Below are 7,266 nucleotides of genomic sequence, written 5' to 3'. Positions count from 1 at the left end.
ACATTACACGTAAACCATTCCCTGAATATGTCTACAAAAGAATCAAGCAGCGGGATGAGGTTAATTAAAACAATACATTGCTGTAGTGCTTGCAATCTTTGTGCAATATGAGGAAAACTAGCTTTTGGGGGGGGGGGGGGGGTGGGGTTTTGTGGGTTTTTTACTTTCCTTTTTGATCAAAATGTGCCCAGACTGGAGAAAGTGAACCTGTAGGTTGGAGTTTTATTGCTCTTCCTCTTTTCACACACAAACACCCGGGGCTAACTCCAGTTCTCAGGTATATCAGTGTAAGTTGGAGGTTGGGATCATGTGCCTTTGAAATCTTGGTCCCATTTATTGTACAGGTGGTCACACTGATCTAATCATGAAAAGCTCTGAGCACCTGTAATCGCCATTGACTTAACAGAAGTTATAGATGTTCAGCACCTCACAGAATGAGATCCTAAATTGTGAAAAAATATCAGCAATTTTCTAGCTCTTTCATAGTTAGATATTTGGGGATCAATCCTGCAAGGTGCTGAAGACTGTAGGATTTGAGGCTCAAATAGGTAAAGAACAAGTTAAGAATAATTTAAACAAGCGAGATGTCTTCACGTTGGCAGGGCCTGATGAAATACCTCCCAGAATACTTAAGGAACTGACTGAAGAGATCTGAGTCATTAGTGATTATCTTTGAGAATTTATGAAGGACAGGAGAGATCCTAGAAGACTGGAAAGGGGCAAATATAGCACCTATCTATAAAAAAAGGGAATAAGGACAACCCAGGGAATTATAGACCAGTCAGCTTAACTTCGGTATCTGGAAAGATAATGGAGCAAACAATCAATTTGTAGGCATGTAGAAGAAAATAAGAAACAGTCAGCATGTATTAAGAACAAATCATGTCAAACCAACTTAAAATCCTTCTTTGACAGGGTAACAACCTTGTGGATAAGGGGAAAGCAGTAGATGTGATATATCTCAACTTTAGTAAGGCTTTTGATTCTGTCTCACATGACCTTCTCATAAACAAATTAGGGAAATATAGTCTAGTTAAATTTACTATAAGGTGAGTGCACATCTGGTTGGAAAAGTTTACTTAGAGCAGTTATCAATGGTTCACAATCAAGCAGGAAGGGCATATCAAATGGGGTCTCGCAGGGATCTGTCCTGGGTCTGGGTCTATTCCATATCTTCATAAATTATTTGGATAATGGCATAGAGAGTACACTCATAAAGTTTGCAGACAATACCAAGCTGGGAGGGTTTGCAAGCTCATTGGAGGACCAGATTAAGCAATGGGACAAATTACCTAGAGACATTGTGGACTCTGTCATTGGAGATTTTTAAGAACAGGTTAGATGAATGCTTGTCAGGTCTAGATAATCCTTAGTCCTGCCTTGGTGCAAGGGACTGTACTAGATGACCTATCGAGGTCCTTAGCAGTTCTACATATCTATGATTCTATGATCCAGTAATGCAGTTCCAGCAGTGGAACTACACATATGCTTAAAGTTAAGCATGTGCTTAATGCTTTGCTGGATCAAACTGATGCTCAGCATTTTCCATGATCAAGTTCTCAGTGTCTAAATTACTAAAGGAGGAAATCTGTGAAACACTTAGATTGACTATTTTATGCCTGTTCACTGGTCATGTACTGGCCATGAGAAATATTTTTTCTGTCTTAGCACTGCTGACTCTGGGGGTGGGGGGAGATTTCAAAAACACCCAAGTGACTTGTACTTTTAAAGCACTTAGGTGCTTTTGAAAATCCTGCCCTGAATCAATAATATTCATAACACTTTCTTAGCGCTGAAACAGATCAACATACGTGTGAGCTTTTTGCTGTTTGAAATGTTTCCAAACCAATTAATTGGGCATATTGTTTGCTCCAGTACTTCCCCCTTGCTGGCCTGATGAAATATATGCGCCAAAGGTTAAGTAGGTCTCTCTCTCTCTCTCTCTCTCTCTTCCAACTGACTTCCTCTCTGTAAACGCATTTCCTGTAGGAATTGGTAGCCTGCCTGCTAATTAACATACATAATACAAACAGGGTTACAAAATGCTTTTTTCTCTCTGCCAACCTCCTAAAAACATATATTCTTTTTACTGAGAATTAAAAGATTACTGTTTGTTTAGTTTCACAAATGAAAAAGAAGGCCTGGATCCTATACCGTTCTTATATAGATGGTATAGATTGGTGTCAATTGGGTAAAATGGAGTGATCTCGATCTACACCAAATGAGGATCTGACCCAGAGTATTCTTGATTCTTTGCCTGATATTTGCCTTGAAATCAAGCCCTTCATTTAAACATCTCCCCAGGTTCTTGTATACATTATGTTCCCCTTTCAATGTTTATAAGAATTTTGTGTTTGGGAACCTCTGCTTTACATAATGCATCTATATATTGTACTTTCTCAAACATTCCTAAAGTAGTCAAGCTTTTTCCACAGCTCTGCTTAACAACTGTCACCTTTGGCCCAATCCTGCGAGGTGTTGAGCATCACCGGCAAGGTGCAGTGTGCCCTGAATTCCACTGATTTCATTGGAAGCTAGAAATATTCAGCACTTTGCAAGCCAGGGCACTTTATTACTAGTACTCTGTCTTCATTGTTTATCTTTGGCTCTGTGGGTTTCTAATGCAAAATAAATGACATTTAATGCTAATGCTAGTTTACTACTGAAACCATTTCTGGAGCCATATTACATCAGCAAATACACAGGATGTTCATCTACACGTCTGGGAAAGGTCCATGATTTATTTAATACGTAATGAGAGGCTCATTTAGTGGGTCTCCACAGCAGTGCTGAGCCTTGGTATCAGAACACCATTACATCCAGATTCTGGTATTATGGCTAAAGCAGCAACCCGCACATGGGATTGAGATTAGTTGTGGCACTGGAAAAACAAAAGAACAAAACTGGACTGTATGTATCTTTTCAGAGGCAAATTCACAATTGAACTAAGGACAGACTTGGCAGTCACAGGATTTCTGAGACTACAGTAACTGTGCCAGTTTACATTTCCCATCAGAAAGAACTAGGGAGAATTTTCCCTAAACAAAACATGAAGAGCAAATGTCTTTACAAGTGACTTCAACCAAACTTGATCTCTTTTCGACAAGAGCTAGAAATGCTGGAGGGGTGGTGTGCAGATCTGCAGGGGAGGGGACATCTTGTATCCCTGTTATGCACCCACTTGTCTTGCCTGTAGTCAGAGCAACATTGACTAATTACTGAGAGATCCCCCAACACTCTAGGCTCTGTTTAGATTACGGGCTGGGAGTGGTAGGGGAGTGACAGTAAAATGAGATGGGAGAAGGCCAGTTGTTCCTAAAAATGGCTTCAACCGCATTTAAGGGAGTTAGCCAACCAACCCCAATTAAAGGTTGATAGGAGTTGAGTGTCAGACTCTCTTGGGCACTTTGAAATACTGTAGGTTGGGATTTTCAAGAGAGATGTTGAAAATGTTGTGAGGCATAAAATACGGAGCTAGGAAATAACAGGCTTCTATTTCGGTTGTGTGCAATTTGCAAATGCAGAGGGAAACAAATAAGAAAGAACTGAACTGTTCTCTTATAGGTTTGCCAGCCTGTCCCTGTTGAGCGAGCACCATATGGAGAAGTGGGCTCAGTCCAGTCCAGCAGGGGAGGAAAATAGACGTATCCCTAAAGTGTGGCTCTCCCAGGTAACTCTTTCCTACTTTCCTTTCTGCACCTTTCTGAAAATATGCAGAACAAATATTGCAACCCCTCTTGTATGTGACAGGTTCATGTGGGCTGAACACTCCTGGAGAGTGGGTGCCCTGTATCTTTAATTTTGATGAAAACATATGGCAGGTTCTATAGCCCATGCTTGGGAGACCTTTGCTGATGAAAGCTTCAAACAGAGGAAATCCGATGGGATAACTGAGCTGGAGCCTGGATGAATTAAGTGCTTGAATGAAACTTGAATCTGAGGAACAATGAAAAAGTTGAGCTGAGTCCATTGCTGAGATAACACACCCCTTTTTAAGGAGCTATGTCTGAGGCCATGTCTACACTTAACGGGGATTGACGCTGCTGCAATCGATGCAGCAGGGTCAATTTAGTGGATCTCCGCAGAGCGCTCTCCGGTTGCCTCCGGTATTCCACCAGAACGAGAGCATCTCCCATTGATGCAGCGCGGTGTAGGCACTGCAGTAAGTTGACCTAAGTTACGTCAATTCCAGCGACGTTATTCACGTAGCTGGAGTAGCATAACTTAGGTCGACTTACCCCGGTAGTGTAGAAAAGGTCTGAGATAGCAAAAGAAGCAGTAACAAAATCTGAATACAGAATGGCTTAAAATCCAACACAGAATTTTACAGAAAATTTTGAAATAACCCGATTTTTTTTTTTAGTGAAATGAGCTAAAAAAAAAAAAAAGAATGTTACCAGCCCCCCTGTTTCATAGTCAATACACTCGCCAAGGGCTATAATGTTTCTGGCAAGCACATAAACCTCTGTCAGAAGAGACAGATGAGCACCATGTCAGAGACATTTTAGTTGACTCAGAAGATACAAGACGGAAGAAAGAAGTTAATATCGACTGACTGACTATGATAATAGGGCAGTGCAGCCCCAGTGACAGAGCAGGAATCTTCTCCATCCCCAGTTCTGCTTCTTACTCACGGTATGACTTAGTGCAAATCATTTAACTTGTCTGTCTCAGTTTCCCCATATATTCAAAAGGCATAAGAAGGCCCTACCTACCTAATGGGTATGTTTGTGTATAAAATGCTTTGGTGAGTGAAGACACTGTGTAATTGCCCAGTATTAATTATGATGATATACATTTCATACTCTTTAGTAAGCATGCTAGGTAGACACACTTGTACAATGTGCATTAGTAAAGTGAGTTGCATTAACCAACTTACCACACCTTAGTATCTAAGTTACAGTTCTTTTTGTTATTCCCTATTCTAAACAGAGCAATGCAGGTTTATTTCAGATACCGCTTGTGGCAACTGTTGGTAAATGTCATTTTTTTGATGGTGACTACTACAGCACTACTTCAGCACCTTTGCCTCAAGGAAGATGGGCTCCACTAGAAGGGTATTGGTCACATATTTTCTTTCCTACAGAAAAATGCCATTAAGTGTTTAAGAAGCAGAAGGGATCAACTCAGAAAGAAATTTTTAAAAAGTTATAGTTTCACTAAACAGTAACGAGGGGGCAAAATGACCACAAACAACAAGTATGTGAAAGGTGTATGCCCCGTGGCAGGGGAATAATTGTAGATGGGCCAGGCATGTAGGAGTCATCAGATGAAAGTAAGCAAAGGAAAACTTAGGCTGAAGACTGGGGGAGAAATTTGCTAATAGTGAGGTCTGCTAGCCTGTGGAACAGTATCCCAAGGGACAGGGAACAAGCTCCATTACTTGCCTCACGTAAAACGCAGCTATAGAAGGCACTAATGAATAAATATACTGCTGGGAACAAACCTGCAATGGCAGGATTATGGACTTATCTTTTCTATCTTTAATTTCTATGGTTCTGTGAACGTCTCCAGCAGTGTGAAGCTTCATCCAGAGCAACAATGAACAGCATGTTATTTGTTTTCCTCTGTCATAAGGGAGAGAACTCTTGTAACAGACAGCAACAAAGGCTAAAGCTGCAACAGAGCAAGGGAGCTGTAATCATTCTTTCCAGTTCTTAGTGCTCTCCCTCTGTTATTACCACTTTGGGAGACAAATGGCAAAGTAGCGAGTCTGTCTTTTGAAAGATTATATCATATTGTCTTCCTTGTTTCTCTGTAGATAAAGCCAGATGAAAATTATCCTGCTTGCCCCATCTAAGCAATGCATTCTGGTGCCCGTCGTGAGCAAGTCCAGCATTAACTTTTGAAGAGCCAAAATTTACCAGCTGCAAAAATAGGCACTACAGATCTTAATATGCTTTAATGAGTGAATGTTGTCATTCTAGTAATTGCTTTAAAGGACTTTAGTTAATTGAACCAAACATTTATAACAGCAGAGTAACACAAAAAAGCAAAGCTATGTTAACACGACAGCTACTCTGCAAAGTCTTACTCTGACTGCTGGGAAGGTATTTCTTCACATTTTACTTTTTAAAAACATCACGTAGTCTAGCAAAATAATAAGGCAATACATTTCTTTCTAGGGCTTAAACACAAGTTTTCTTTATTCTTGCCCTATAAAGCCACCATAGATTGTCTAATTCTCTTGCTTCACATGGTAGAGAGGAGTTCTGTGTTCACGAATTCACAGATTAAGGCCAGCAAGGGACCATTATAGTTGTCCGGTCTGACCTTCTGCACAACACAAGCCACAAATTTCACCCAGTAGCTCCTGAATCTAGTTCAACGGCTTGTGGTTGAATTACAGCATACCTTTTGGAAAGACACCCAATCTTGCTATCAAGTGCTGTACTTGGTTCCTCCTTCCTGGAAGAAATTAAATGCTGCCAGAGATCATTCTGATCTAGTAGTGCCACCACTGTGCCAAAAGTGTATGGTGGCCCTCCTGGAGCTCTATTCCAACCAGTCTGGTCAGGTGCTTCTTTTATCCCCTCTCCCAGGCTAATCTAGGTGGTGAGAAAACTGGTGGTGATTCTACAAATCTGCCAGCATTACCCAGCTGCACTAGCTCTGCACAGTGACACACACTACGCATAGAGAAGCATGGATACAGGATGCAATAAAAGTTTAACAGGGCAACTTGGCCCAGAGTATATTAGCAATAACTAGAGCTGATTTTTAAAAAAGCTTCAAAATTTAATTTTTTTGCAATACTTTCAATTTTGCAGGTTTGAAACAGACCTATTTTTCAATGTTTTTTTATTCAAAATCATTGTTGAATTTTCTTATGGACCAAAAACTGGGTTTTTGACAAAGGAAATGTTAACAAAAGTCAGTGATTCCTGGAGTCTGTTCCTTTATATATAAAAAAAAGAAAAACTTCTCATTTGTTAAATTTCAACCTGTTTTTTCTTTGGGAGGTAACTATATTCCCAGAATGACTATGTTACTGCTAATATCATGGTTCTATCACTGTGTGTGTATTCTGTTCCTATGTAAGCAGCCAAAAGCAGGGCCTTTGCTACACATCAACCCTGTTTTGTGTGATTTTTTTTTTTATTTTATTTTTTTAACAGAATGTTCCCCTGTATTGTCCCTTATTTGACAGCAGTTGGTGGGAAAGCATGTGCTGCAGAAAGCTGGGGAGAGTGCTGAACCCAGCAAACCTTCTGTCATGCATGGAGCCATTGGGTCCTGACTTTGAAGGGTTAGGGAGCTCCCAGT

General features: G+C 40.4%; 1 long non-coding RNA gene across 1 annotated transcript; it reads left to right on the top strand.

Annotated features, from left to right (window-relative positions):
- LOC113409223 lies at positions 1 to 6,902 on the top strand. The gene is made up of 3 exons (XR_003370482.1): positions 1 to 59; positions 3,565 to 3,670; positions 5,762 to 6,902. It is a non-coding gene; the product is annotated as an uncharacterized LOC113409223 (long non-coding RNA).
- Positions 6,903 to 7,266: the final 364 nt, after the last annotated feature.

Source organism: Terrapene carolina, unplaced genomic scaffold (genome assembly GCF_002925995.2).
Source record: "Terrapene carolina triunguis isolate 2854851 unplaced genomic scaffold, T_m_triunguis-2.0 Scaffold31243, whole genome shotgun sequence".
In the NCBI taxonomy this organism is placed as follows: Eukaryota; Metazoa; Chordata; order Testudines; family Emydidae; genus Terrapene; species Terrapene triunguis.
This window is presented reverse-complemented; position numbering and strand designations above follow the sequence as displayed.